This window comes from Silurus aristotelis (assembly GCF_946808225.1).
Source record: "Silurus aristotelis genome assembly, chromosome: 28".
NCBI classification, from domain to species: Eukaryota; Metazoa; Chordata; class Actinopteri; order Siluriformes; family Siluridae; genus Silurus; species Silurus aristotelis.
The window spans coordinates 10,716,145-10,731,296 of NC_139601.1; the positions used below are offsets into that span (position 1 = coordinate 10,716,145).

General features: G+C 38.1%; 1 protein-coding gene across 2 annotated transcripts in view; it reads right to left on the minus strand.

Moving 5' to 3' along the window:
- The window catches only part of lactbl1b (lactamase, beta-like 1b), a 97,202-nt gene that overhangs the window by 37,137 nt on the left and 44,913 nt on the right, over positions 1 to 15,152 (minus strand). Inside the window, exon 1 of one of the 2 annotated variants that reach the window (XM_083534162.1) lies at positions 2,058 to 2,103. The exons of the other annotated variant lie outside the window; for it this stretch is intronic. The gene's annotated coding sequence lies outside the window, so the exon portion shown is untranslated. Of the gene's footprint in view, positions 1 to 2,057; positions 2,104 to 15,152 lie in introns of those variants that run through there. 2 annotated transcript variants of the gene reach the window in all.

Below are 15,152 nucleotides of genomic sequence, written 5' to 3' on the forward strand. Positions count from 1 at the left end.
TAGCAAAAGGCTCAACAATGACAAAATTGCATCATTTAGGGTCTGTGGTGGCATCTTTAAGATGCTACATCCACTGTTCAGTATTTAATTGTTTTGTAAGGTCATCAGTGCAGAAATACTTTGTAGTACGGATATCCAAAAAGGCCAACTTTTGCATCTTAGATTATATCAAAAAAAGGTGAATATTTTGAATGGTAGGGACGAACATCTTAAACAGAACAGTTAAAATAATATAATTATTATTAAACTGCTCACTTAATTGCCAATCTGTCTTGGCAGTGGGTGGCTAATAGATCAGTGATTCTGTTTATTCAGTAAGGGTAACAATGGCCCTTACATAACAATCTTTAAAAATAAAAACACATTTCCCTATGTTTTTAGAAGTAAGGCAGACTATAGCTGTGAATAAAAAAAGAGCAAGATGGGAAAAGATGGCAGTAGGAATACTACAGTTGTGGGTAGTATAGTGATCAAGAGTGATAAATCAGTATATAGTGAGAACTGACTGAATGAATGAAGTAAATGAAAAGAAAATCTAGTTCTCACTGTAGGATGATTGTTGACTTCAGAAGCACCCACATAGACAACACTCTTTTGGACATCCATGACCCTAATAATTCATGTCTCTCACTCTCCCTCCTCTATTCTCTCTCTCTCTCTCTCTCTCTCTCTCTCTCTCTCTCTCTCTCTCTCTCTCTCTCTCTCTCAAGTTAAAATGCTCCTGATCCTGTGATTCTGTCACTTTCTTCTTTTCAGACCTGAGGATGGTTCCATATGAACAGTGTACAAGTCCATTAAGTTACTAAGCAGATTTAAACTTAAGAATCTTAAAGATGTATGTGTACTGTAATTATTTTTAATTACAAATGCCATGAACAGTTTTGCATTCAAGTGCTCATCAGACAACAGTTCATCGGGAATGATAAAACCGAAATGAAAGAGAATTTGGTGTGTCCCAGATGAAAACTGGTTGCCTTTTTAGACTGGTTTCTCTGAAGGTTTCTTTCTCTAGGAAAACCTTGCCACTATTGCCACTGTTGCTCATTAGGGATAAACTTATAGGAACTAATTAATAAACGTAAAATTTATATTAGTAATTTATTTATTTGTTTAAAGCTGCTTTGGGACAGTGTCTGTTGTTAAAAGCACTATACAAATCAAATACATCGGTGGAGCATCTGTGGAAAGAGTCAAAAGCTCCTGTTTCTTCGTTGTCACAGAGGAATTCTTCTGAACATTTAAAACTACAAAGATAAGAAAGCTCAGCAGCTGATTCTATTTATATGGAGAGCTCAATTTCTTTCTCATACTACGCTTACCATCTACCGGAGGGTGTCCTGAGCAGCTGCCTGACTGTTTGCTATTGTGATTGCAAAGTTTCAGACCTTACAGTAAATTGTGTAACATAAACATTTTCTGATTTCCATAACAAAAGGTTTTGTTATCATCGGGGACTATTAAATAAATATTGTTCTTTTTTGTAACACTGCCAATACTTTGCAACCCATATATAGTCTATAAATATGATTTTTAAGTTGATTAAAATGCTTTTTGTATTAGTAATGCTGGCCTAGATTTTACTCGCCATCTGCATCTCGCCACAGCTTTTGCCAAAGCTTTTGTAATCCCCACAACTGGTGGTGAAAAATAGACTAAATATAGTCCATTACTCATTTTAATAAAACACTAAGCAAAAAAGAAGAAAAAGAAAACCAAGTGTTACTTACTAAGAAAAAAAAATCAGTTCTTATCAAAATCATTTTTTACGCTATATATTTTATGTCACTATTGTGAGGGACACACATGGTGTACTTCACTACTGAGGAATGTACATTGTGAAAGCATTGAAAAAAAAATATTATCATCAAAAGCATTGGTGCAATCATATAATCTTTAATGTTTGTGGAAACATTCTGTACCAATTTCTTTTATCTGTTATCAATATTGTCATTTTTTTCATAGTAGTAACTGAATTAAAAATCAAAACCTTATTCATAAAAGCAACTATATTAACAGTGTACAGCAGCTGCCAATAGTTCTATTTTCTTTAGACTTACCTTTTGCCCCAAGGTGAAAATTAAGAGCAGTTTCGACCTAAAAAAAAAAAAAGAGAGAGAAATATATGCGGATATGACGGTATGTTTGTTCTTTGAACAAACCTCACTCACTCTGGAGCCTCACTTGATGTTTTCTCTCATGGTTGAGTTAAATCCTGCTTATATCAGAGCCAGGATTTTGGATTATCTGCCATCTGCAATATCTGGGAAATAGACATCCAAGCAACTGCAGAGTAGACTGGGGAGTGGGGACACTTTTTTTAAGGCTTTGCATGCTACAGTGAGATTTGATGCATTGTGTTCCTAAAACCTTGTTTCTGGCTGAGGTGTCTTATAATTTTGTTCAGGCGTCTATGTCCTTTTTTCCCAGGACTTGCTGATTGAACGTTTTTAATGTTAATACACTGTTCTCAAATGGATCACCCTGGCAGCATATGACGCACTTAACATAAAATGAGTAGACAGACTAAACATTGTTATTTTAATATGATCCAATTTCACTTGCAATATGCATTGCTAACACAACATGGTGCTTGCTCTGTAATTGCAGAGAGAAAAACACAGACATCTGTCTGCCCATTGAATTTACATTTCATTTATGAAATAATCATCAACAGACGCATGATCTACTACTGAAACAGATAAAACCTGGAAAAGTTTCCCTGTGAGATAAAATAAATATGGAATGGTACAAAGGATTTTATAGTGTACATAGGCATTTACAATACTTCATAAAAAAAAAAAAAAAATCACCCATATCCAGTATAGAGCATTGCTGGAGCTATTAAAGTCTTATGGCAAAACTCAGGAGGTGACACTTCTGGTTAAATTAAAAGTAGATTAAAAGATTTTATGGATAGATGAGAGGAGATTATAGATTTGTAATGTAGATCCATATAATGCAATACACATACAATTCAGGTAAAGTAATAATATATTTTCTTCTCATGTTTATATAACAACAAAGCAAATGTCATTTATAGGTTTTAATTGCTATATGACATGACATTTATGATTTATGATTTTTTTCTTTAATGTGCTAGACCAATGGTCCCCAACCCCTGGGTCACAGACTGGCACCAGTCCATGGGTCAATTGGTAATGGGCCGTACAGAAAGAATACATAACTTACATTATTTCTGTTTTATTTATTATCTGATTCTAAAGGATGTTTTATTTTGGAAAATTACCGGATTCTCTCCCCACATCTGTCTATGACTCACTCTTGATGCATGTTAAGATGCTTCCCCTGGGTCACATGTCTTAATTACATTTGCTACCTTCTTAAAGGGGCTGCAAGCCAGCAAAAAATTTAAAGCCCCAAGCCAGCAAAATTAACAAAAAACAACAGTGGATTCACGTTTATTATTATATTTAGAAAATTCCAGTTTTTATGCCGATCGTATCGTTTTATTTTGTTGTATTTATCCGCCACACCTTAAAGGCCGGTCTGTGAAAATATTGTCTGACATTAAACCGGTCTGTGAAAATATTGTTCGACATTAATCCGGTCTGTGGCGCAAAAAACGTTGGGGACCGCTGTGCTAGACAATATACAAATACATAGACAAATACAAAACAAAAGAGGTGGCACACATAACAGTGAAAAGAAAAACCTACTGGCACTGGTTCAGGAAAATAGCACAACATTTTATTATTCATTTGATATTTATTATTGATGTAATTAATTAGCAAAGCACTACATTCAAAGCTAGAAAAAACACTAAATAGAAGCTCACTGCTTTGAAGCAATCCTTTAGAAGACATGTGAAGTCAAATAATGTGTTAAAATGAACCTGAGCTATGATCTTTTATGTTTCTCTAGTTAATTAAAGGTAATTCCAGATCACAATATAATTACCTGCTGTGTAACTCTGAAATCATGAAGTGTTTACAGGATCATTTTCTTATACATTAGCACATTTGATTTATAGTTTAGATACATTTGAATAAACACTTAAATGATGCCTGACATTTTTACAAGGACAAAATGCATTCTATCGTATTTAGTGTATTTTGATACTTTCCTAAAACTCCTTTATGAATTGTCTAACTTCTTAGAAAGTTGTTTTTCACACATTGTTATATAAATGCATGAATGAAGAATGAAGCCCCTAAAGGCCTTTTTGAAGGCCTTCTCAATATTTGTCTCAACTGACATTGAAATATAGTGTATGTCATGATTAATATAGGCTTTCAGGTTACAAATTAATTTCCTTTATAAAGACATTAAATACACACAAAAGTAGAATGATGAAGACAAATGTAGTTTTCTTGGTGTCAGCCTTTTTACTGTCATCGTCCCAGCTGTTCAACTTAACACCTATTTCTTATGTATACTTTTACAGCCTGTTGAATTTGGCATTTAAAGTATTAAGAGTTGTTCAAGATATATTTTAAACATATGTACATAAAAGACATATATAAAAGCACCTAATAGTAGGTATTACCCAAAAGAGTGCAAAGTGTTTTATTTTATCAGCTGAGCTCAGGATGATCAGGCAACATGTGCCAACAATTGTTAATATGCAACATGAATCCAGCTTTTCCCATGACGCAACCTGTGTGGAATGCTGTAATGTCAAATTGAATGTGAATGAACCAAAAATACAAGGGATGCAATGTTGTGCTTACGCTTAAAAACTTGTTGTTAGTGTCGGCGATCATGCCCCCCTTTTTATCACAGTTTCCATGGTAACAAGCACTTGTGCTTTGTTTTGGTGTCATGTGTCCATTGAATGTTTCTTGTCATTTGTATATTTTCCTGATTTCATCCCCTTGTTTCTTGTTATATCTATAAGAATTTGATTATTAAACTTCTGTGCAAATGATTGTGTTGACAAAATCTTCTCAGTTTAATTCTGAACATTTATATTATATTTCAAGTTTCTGTATGCTGTTTTCCAGCTTTTTCTTATGTACCGTATTTTCCGGACTATAAGCCGCTACTTTTTTCCCAAGCTTTGAACCCCGCAGCTTAAACAACAAAGCGGCTTATTTATGGATTTTTTTCCTGGGTTTTTCCCGGTTTCACAAGCTTCAAGACAAAAAACTGAGCCCGATAACATTAGACCAATGACATTGCCGAACGGGTTCATGTGAACCAATGAAACTCTTTATATTAAATCAGATGCGCTCCCACTGAATCGGGCCGCACCACATCATAAATATGGATGAGGTTCCTCTGACGTTTGACCTGACGCTCACTCGGACTGTCAACAGGAAATGCGTATCATTTGTCACGCTGAAAACAACCGGGCATGAAAAAACGCACTTCACCTGTGTTCTGAGCTGCACGGCATCGGGAGAAAAGCTTCACCGATGGTGATTTTTAAACGCATGAAGATGCCAAAAGATAAACTCCCGAGAGAAATTGTTGTGAAAGGAAGGAGGAAGACAGTGAACAATGACTTTCTTGGTAGGCTACTGTTTAGATACAAGCCGTTTAAAAGACACTGTCTTTCGTTAAAGCCTGTGTAATGTTCATTAGTTGTCAATGTAGGCACCTGCAGCTTATAGACAGGTGCAGCGTATTTATGTTCAAAATATAAATCTTTCATCTTTTAATCTTTCAAATTCATTGGGTGCAGCTTATATTTGGGTGCGCTTAATAGTCCGGAAATTACGGTATGTTTATTTAGTCTGCATACAAATGTCTTTACATTATGCCTCATAAATGATGTTGCAAAGGACTTCAGTTCTTAAAGGAAACTGCTCTTTTGCCCATGCCATTGACCAGCCATATGGATCAACATGCCCGGTTCATAGCTTCCCAGGCTGTCTTAACATGCTATGCCCAAATATCTGAAATTTTATGATGAAAATGACAAACATATGCCTTCTTCTTAGGCGAGGAAGAAGGCAAAAAAATTACAAAAAAACAAAACAAAAAACAAAAAAAATTATTTAAGTATGATTTTTATTTTTTTTTATTTTAATACTTATACTCTTAGTTACTCTTAGTTAGATATATATGCATGACTGTGTGACACCCACATTTTAAAAGATAATCTTTCTAGTAACCTATATTAGTTATATGTACAGTAAGACTTAATAAAAAAAAATTAATAATTCATTTAATATGACATTTAAATTAATCATTTAATCTCTTCAGTTAAAAATGTTTACTTTTAATGTACAGTGTTTCCAAAAAAATATTGTCCTTGTTTATATTTTCAAGTAAGTATTTTTCACTATTTCCTCAACCAGTTTTGATTTATTTTGCTCCTCATGCTGTGCTAAGCCCAAGCAAATCTAATTCTAGCAATTTGCTTTGCACATTTACTTCTTTTACTATGCTCAGAGATTGCAATCCCACAGAACTTTATGCTTACATTATATGCAGAACTGGAAAATTAGATGCATGTAGATGGCAAATGTGCATTCATTGGGGTGCCTGATGCCTGTCCATTTCACTACTAATCGAAAAATATCAGCATACTGAGACTGGACAGCTCGACAGCTTGAAACTTGCCCAACTGCATATAAAAACTGTAAGCTGTGGTGGGGTGGTATCACTGCCCTCAAGAGATCTATTGATTCACTCAATGTGTTTTTGCAGAATTTATTTCATCACAGTAGCATGTTTTGATTCCAACAGAAATGGTAAACCCATGAGACTGGAACTCAGAAAACACACACACACACACACACACACACACACACACACACACACACACACACACACACACACACACACACACACACACCGAGAATATTCATCACACAAAAGGGCAATGCAAAATAAGCTGACAGTCAGTCTGGTATTGTTCTCCATGTAGCAGCAAAGAGAATGCATAAGGATTATCAGTTTGATGAAACTTCATTGTCAGTCTTCCACACACTTTGGATATCAAACAATCAGCTAACAGATGAGATCTAATTATTGGTTCTGCAATACACAGAAAATTAAAAGAGTATTCCTTAAAATACAATACACAGCAGTGGATCTGAAGCTATATGGACATAGAGGGTTCTATGTTTTGGTTACACAGTTAAAATAAACCCGACTAGATCTACTATTGAAATGAGCTCAGTATTTCAATTCAGTTTCACTGACGCATTAAACAACATCAGCAGTGACATCAACAATCTGTACAGTGCAGGAGTGAAAGTATCACACTATATAATTTTAAACTAAAAGATGTACCACTTAGCAAAAGTAATCAGAGGACCAGACTGCAATTCACAGAAAAAAATAGAGAGAAAAGAGATTATTTTGTCATTTTTTTCCCCCTTTCCCCATTTTTTGTTTCTTGCTTTGCTTTTAACATGATCTTGTTTTGACTAAGTATGGCTCCAAGTAAGTATAGCCTTTCATCAGAGAGGCAAAACCTGCATATGCTAGTACTGGTAGAGCTATCAAGCTAATTTTCAGCAAGTCAAAAACAGACTTTGATCTTTTGCCTTTTTCTGTCACATTTGTTGGTTTGTTGGTGGATGTACAGCTGATACCAAAATTAATTCAATTTTTTCAACATTTACACTTTGTTTACACCAGAGATATTTTGAAAAATAATGATAGATACTGATTTATTTCAAAAATCCCAATAATTTGTTTAAATACACCATGTTGGAAGATTCCAAAAACAGTTGGCATCGCTTTTAGAAGCTTCTGGTTGGCTGTGGCTGTATATAATGGCCAGTTCTTTTATTCCCCTTGAAAATCCAAACAAGTGCCTTGTTATGGTATTGTTAAAGATTGAGAAAGAAAATAAATTCTACTTGTGACACTTCACAAGATGGTTAGTACATGAGGAAGCAGCAGACAGGTTTTGGAAAGGCTCTATTTCTTGTCTATATTTATTTATTTATTTATTTTCAAAGAAAAGGCTATTAATATTACATGGGGAGCTTGTTCTTTTCATTTGTTTTAGTCTATATCATCAAAAGGATTTAAAGCGCTTCAAGATTAACAAACCCATTTGCTCTTGTTCTGTGACATTGTTGCAGTCAATAACTGTCTTTCGCACCCAGGCTACTTTCTTGCTCGAAAGCCATATAACTGATAATTATAATGCACACCAGTCAAGAGGACACTTATACTACCTGTGGGTAATGGGGTAGGAGTTCCAGCAACCTCTAAGGTCTCTCTGTTTATGCGCAGCTCTCAGAAGCTGGATCTTCAGCAAGCACATATCACAGACACATAATCAGTGTGGAGCTGAATTCCCTCTCAGTACCACAAACAAGCCACTGACAACTGGCTATTTGGTGGACTACATCTGCAGTTTATTAAACACAAGACAGGGGAAACACACTTACACCCTCAGAAAACTCTCTTTGCTCACTCTCTTTAGTCACAATCCTGTTTGGAGATTATTTTTTATTTTTATTACGAGGAGGTATCAAAACATTTCTAGGCTAATGGTGCTAATTGGTGCTATTCTGACCATGTGTGTTACCATGTCTGCAATTTATTCATGGACAGTTAGAAAGAAAGAAAACAAAGAGAACTAGTGAAATTCTGTGTGAAACTGGGCAAAACTGCCACAAAGACTTTTGACATGATATGCGTTTGATGCTGCAATGAGTTGTTCGTGGTGTTTTGAGTGGCACCCGCGCTTAAAGAGCGAAAATGTCGAAACCATTTGGCAACTTGTGCATGATGATCGTTAGAAAACAATCCACAAGTTCTCACTTCAACACCCACTCTACTTGCCAGATTTGGCTTCTGAGTATTTTGCCCTTTAACGAGGTTCCAGCTCAATGGTTGCCGTTTTGACACTGTTGCGGAGATCTGAGAGTGCTGCATTGCTGTGCAAGAGGACTATTTTGGAGGTGAAGTCCTGTTATAGAAAAAAAACTCTTTTGTTTACATTTATGTTTCACAAAAATAGACGATCACATAAAACAATTTAATTATGTAATAAAATTAGTACATTATAAAATACTCATTTAAAATGATGTTATACTAAAGGTACAAAAAAAACAATAAACATATTCAGGACAAAGTAAACACATGCACCCTCAGATTAGTAGTTTCTTAGCTGAAAGATTTATAAGAAAAACTACTGTATTAAGCCTTTACCATTAAAACAGTAATTCCAAGTTAATTGTTATTTTAAGGCACCAATAAGAATGTAACAAGAGTTGTTTTGATTTGAATATCAAAACTACACACATTTATTTTACAAAATAATATTTACACCGACTAAGTCCTCCATAATGGCATAAATAAAACTTTTATTCAGAGGGAGAAACCACTCCCTAAATTTGCAACATCACACAAACACACGTACATATTATTAATTAATTATTAACATTTGTTAATAAACTTGGAATATCCTTTAAACCACTAAAAGAAAAACACAGACATTAACATTTTAGTAATTAGTAACAAATTAGTAATTTGTAATATTTTTATTTAATATAATGCATTTTACATTATAAATGTATATCAGAGGATTGCAAAAACATACCTGACTCGCATAGGCTGTACTGAAGGAGAAGCCAAATCATAATACATTACATAATACAACTTACATTAATAGCCAATCACACAATAAAACTAATTTTTTTTTATTGAGTAGAAAAAATACAACTTATTAAAAAAAATGTATTGAATATGTTTGTAATTTGTATTGACTCATTAATGAAAAAGAACAAAAAAGAATGCTGAAATAAACAATAAACTCATTTCGATTGAAAATAATGAACTAGCCAACAAGTTATCTTCTAAGCTATTGCTATTGCTAATTGCTATTTTCCTCCCAAAACCGCAGGCAGCATCCATTTCAAATTGATTTGATGGTCCAATTAACATTTCCACTAGTGCTGCCACTTGTTACTCCATTTGTCATAATTACAGTACATTCTTTATATCAAAATTAATATTACTCAGATCCACTGCCTGTTTAATCTTAAAAAATTGTGTACTTGTGTAATTTGTTGAATTGCCAGATTGGGTCGAATACAATCTTTGAAATAGTACTTTTTGTTTAGAAATTACAGTATTTTTAGATATTACTTCTTGGAAATACTTGGACATTTGACTAATTACAAATTATGTAGATACATTTCTGGAGTTGATACCGAGAGTGTTGAATTTGCATGTGGTATCTGGTGATTAAAACTCTCACTATGTCTACAAGAAACAGACATCTGTATGTATCTACAGTGGGTTAACATCAAAGTGCAAACCACTGTTAACATTCTAGAAGTGAAAGAACAGTTTAGAATTCTTCTTCTTCTCTTTTCGGCTTTTCCAATTAGGGGTCACCACAGCAGATCTCCATACTACTCTGTCTTCAACATCTGCCTCTTTCAAACCAACTACCTGCATATTTTCCCTCACCACATACATAAACCTTCTCCTTGGCCTTCCTCTTTTTCTCCTTCCTGGCACCTCCATCCTCGGCATTCTCCTACCGATATACCCTGATCCCCTTCTTTCCGGTATGTACCTCCACCTCACCAGGCTTGTCTCAACCTGCTCCCTACACTCACCACAAATTACAATATAATCCGCAAACATCATAGTCCATGGAGACTCCTGTCTGACCTCATTCATCAGCCTGTCTATCACCACTGCAAAAAGAAAAGGGCTCAGAGCCGATCCTTAATGCAATTTCACCTCTAACTTTAACCAGTCTGTCATTCCTACTGCATGCTTCACTGCTGTCACACTGTCCTCATACATGTCCTGCAACACCCTCACATACTTCTCTGCCACACCTGACTTCCTCATACAATACCACAACTCCTCTCTCAGCATCCTGTTGTATGCCTTCTCTAGATCCACTAACACACAATGCAACTTCTGACCTTCTCTTTACTTCTCTATCAACATTCTCAAAGCAAATAATGCGTCTGTGGTGCATTTCCTCAGCATAAAACCATACTGTTGTTCACAGATGGTCACCTCTTTTTTCAGCCTGGCTTCCACTACTCTTCACACAACTTTATGGTGTGACTGATCAACTTTATTCCCCTGTGGTTACTGCAGGTCTGCACATCTTCCTAATCTTAAAGATCGGTACCAGCACACTCCTTCTCCCTTCCTAAGGCATCCTTTTACCTTCCAAGATTTGTTGAACAATCTTGTTAAAAATTCCAGTGCCATCTCTTCTTAAAATCTCAATGCTTCTATTGGTATGTCATCTGGTCAAACTGACTTTCCACTCTTCATTATCTTAATCGCTGCTCTCACTTCCTCCTTACTAATCATACCCACTTCCTGCTTCACCATCTCCACATCTAATACCCTTCTCTCGCTCTCATTTTCCTCAGTCATCAGCTGCTCCAAATACTCTCTGCATCTTCTTAACACATTCTCCTCACACTTCTTCTTTTACCGCTGTCTTTGTAGATGTCATCCTCCTCACCTTCTCCTCCTTTGGCCAACAGTAGCCCAATTTCCACCGGTACCCTGTTTGCTAACAATACCTGTGGCAGTCGTTGATAACCCGGGCCACGGCTCGTGATTTGCATATTTGATTTGGCACATGTTTTACTCTGGATGCCCTTCCTAACACTACCCAACAAAATTACCAGCCAAAATGATGTCGGCTGCAGTAAAGTCCTGGCAAAGCATTTGAAAGAAGAAACTCAGCATTTGGTGATGTCTATGGGTTCCAGACTTAGTTTGTCTAATTAAAATTAAGCCTGTGAAAATGAGTGAAAGTATGTAAAAATGTGTTCTTCCTAAACAATGCTATTTATTTCTACATCCCTTTGAATTAAAGTTAAAAGTCTACAGTCTACAGTCAGGTCTTGATTGCTTCCAAATACATATTTGTGGTAGAAGCAGCAATGATATTATACTTGTTTACTAGTAGACTAATACTTATTTATTTATTTTTATAGCATTTGACAGATGCCCTTATCCAAAGTGACTTACAATTGAGTAGTTGAGGTTTAAAGGCCTTGCTCAAGGGTCCAGCAGTTTCAGCTTGGTGATGTGCTTGGCAACTTGTGACCTTCTGATCCAGAGCCCAATGCCTTAATACAAACTGAATGAGCTGACACATTCACACCTAGGGGAAATTTAGAGCACTGAATATAATTTGGTGTCTTTAAAATTGTGGTAAATATAAAATTGGGTCTGTATGCTCTATGTTGTGTGGTGTAGCTCTATGTTGTGTTATGTAGCTTTATGTTGTGTGATGTAGTTCTTGGACCACACTATTTGTCTTCAGAAGGCCATATCTTCTGCTCAGCTTCCGCCAGACGGGCTCGTCCTTAGCCAGGTTAGCTTTCGCGAGCCGCCCACACTCGCACCTTTTTCTATAGGCTGCCCGCTTACTTCTTAATCTTTTTCATGGCGCTTTCTAAGTCGGCACAGGCTACACCGGTGGACAACCTGTCGCCAGCCTGCCCGGCTGCATGCGCCACACTCAACGGTGCTAGGGATTCCCATCCCTTCTGCATTGTCTGCCTAGGTCAAACATGTGCAGGAAACTATCGACCTTCCAGAGACCTGTAGCCATTGTCTAGCGCCCCGAACAGGCTCCTGCGTCGCAGGCTCAAAACATCCGCTTCGCAGTGTGTCGACTTTGAGTTGTCCGACTCCGAGGGGGGAAAAGGCAATGCCGCTGCGCACCCGGGGGCCTCCCATAGTGCAGCTTCCTCAAACTGTGCCGACCTGTGCCTGTCCTCATTTGAGGATTTATTGCCAACCGTTTCCCCGACGGACCAACCGGTTCCAGGGATGAAGGCGAGGCAGACCTCCTTGATGTCTGTGGCCCCTCAGGTTCCCTCTGCCCTGCCTCAATCAGTACTGCTGGAGCTTTGTAAACGCGCTGCCGCATGCCTCCGTATCGAATGGCCGGCTCTCCTGAATGCTATGGATGAGAAGTAAAACGTGTACGATGATAAGCTTCTGGGACCTCCTTCCGGCACTAAAAAGCAGCTTCTTGCCATCCTCCCTGCATGTGCAAAACACATGAAGTATTGCTGGGGAGATCCGCTCAATCTGAAACACGGTCTTGCATGGCTTGAGGTTAAGGATATGGCAAGTCTCGGCATGGGTGACCCCCCTCTGTTATTGAGCCTTCCATCGCCAGACACCTTAACCCATCTCAGGGCGGGCTGTTGGCCCCATCCAAGCCTGTCCTGATCAACCAGGCAAGATTGAAAGCTTCTCCACGTCCATTCATCAGCCTTCGTATGAAGCCTCGGGTTTTTGATAAGCGCTCTCAACGTCTCCTCGCTGTTGTCCGCGTATCAGGCTGAACTCCTGCTTGATCTGGGACAACAACTGGGGAAAGGATCATCCGATCTCTGAAAGGAAATCGTTACAGTTCACGATCTTGTTCTCTGCAATGCCTGTCAAGCTGTCCAAGCAAGCGGGCGCTCTATGGCTTTATCAGTGGTTGAAGAACGATGTGGCTCAATCTATCCGGTGTACCCCATAGTGAGAAGCGTCGTATCGCAGGAGCACCGGGTTGAGCCTGGACATTTTCTTTTTGGCCCTGCTGTTGTGCTAATGCAGCGGCGCTGTGATGATAAAAAGAAGGAGGATAACGCCTTCAAACTGAGTCTTCCTAAGAAGCCGGTGTCGCACCAGACGCCCTCAGTGCGGACCGCCTAACGCTTCTGCTGTGGGACGCCATTCCCACTATGCTGGCAGAACTAACAAACCCTGTGGGAAACCACCGGCTCAGCAGAGTGGCCCCACCCCTGCTAGATCTCCTTTGTCACGGCCGTTAGCCCCCTAACCCCGCTTCTTCTGTTCTAAACGTAAACGGCCGGCCTGATGCTCAGCCACAGGGGGTTTTTGGTCTATGTTCATGGGAAACCAGCCCCCCTGGACACCTGTTCTGCCCTCCAGGTTTACCTGTCCACAAGACGGAGGCTCTATTTCGGCGGGATCAGCCCCGCCTCACCGGCGAGTGCCGATCTCTGTTTCGCACAGGCTTCACTGTTTCCTGTGTCGTCCAGAGCGCGTTTCCCTATTCCAGAGGGGAAGGATGTGAGAAAAAGTGCGCAAGTAGTGCTACCACACAGTCCCCTTCACACTCCTCTCACAAATTTAATAAAGACTATGGCCCCAGTGTTTTACAAAACACAAAAAAGATTGAAAAAGCAAACAAATCAAATGAATTCATTTCTGAGAGAGAATTTCTTCACAGACCGCATGTCACCACCTTAGTTTGACCACTAGATGGCGCCATTGCACCTTTGATGAGCAATCCGCCCGGATCGACTCTTTGCAGTCCACCAGGCTGCGTATGGACGCTTGGGAGTCACGTGACGGGGTGGCTGTCTGTTTTAGCTCCCGAATGGGTGATTTACAAAATCCCGAGGGGTTACAGACTTTAGTTTGCCAGGGCATCCCCGTGTTTCAACTGAGTTATTTCATCCCACACAGACGAGAGCTCCGCTTACATTCTAAAAGATGAAATCTCATCCCTCCTCGAGAAGGGGGCGGTTCGTGTTGTAGCCCCGCACCTAAGCAATCAGGGCTTTTACTCTTGCTATTTTCTGGTCCCAAAAAAAAGACGGTGCTCTCTGTCCTATTCCGGATCAGAATCAGTGTTGTGCTAGTTACTAAAAAATAATAACTAGTTACAGTTACTAGTTACTTCATTCAAAAAAGAACTCAATTACTTTGTTGATTACTTACACCAAAAAGTAATGCCTTACTGTTAAAAGTAACTTTTTAGTAAATTTTTTAAAGAACCTTCTTCAATGTTCCCATTAATGCCTTTTTATGTGTTATGGTCTATACAAACACAAAACTGACTTAAACACAAAGTAATTTTTAAACACTATTTTATTTAAGTCAGACCAGCACAAACTGAATATATCAGAAGGATTTCTGAAATAAATAACAAAACAAGCTGAATAATATTTTCAGATCAAAAACTAAAGTGGCTTCTGCTGCTGTTGGGTCCCTAAAAATGTAAATTTCACAGCTTAAGTATGAAAACTATCAACAATGTACAACATAACACCGGGTGAGCTTCTAGCTTCGTCGAGGCATGGAGCTTCGACAGATTGGAGTTGCTGTTTATCGCAGTAGATATGACCCTTGAACCAGAAAGACACAGCTTACATTTGTCTTTATGTTTAACTAAAGTGAAATAAAGAGCATATTTCCACTTTGAGAAACTCGTCTTGCTCTCACCTCGACTCACCATTATTGCCGCA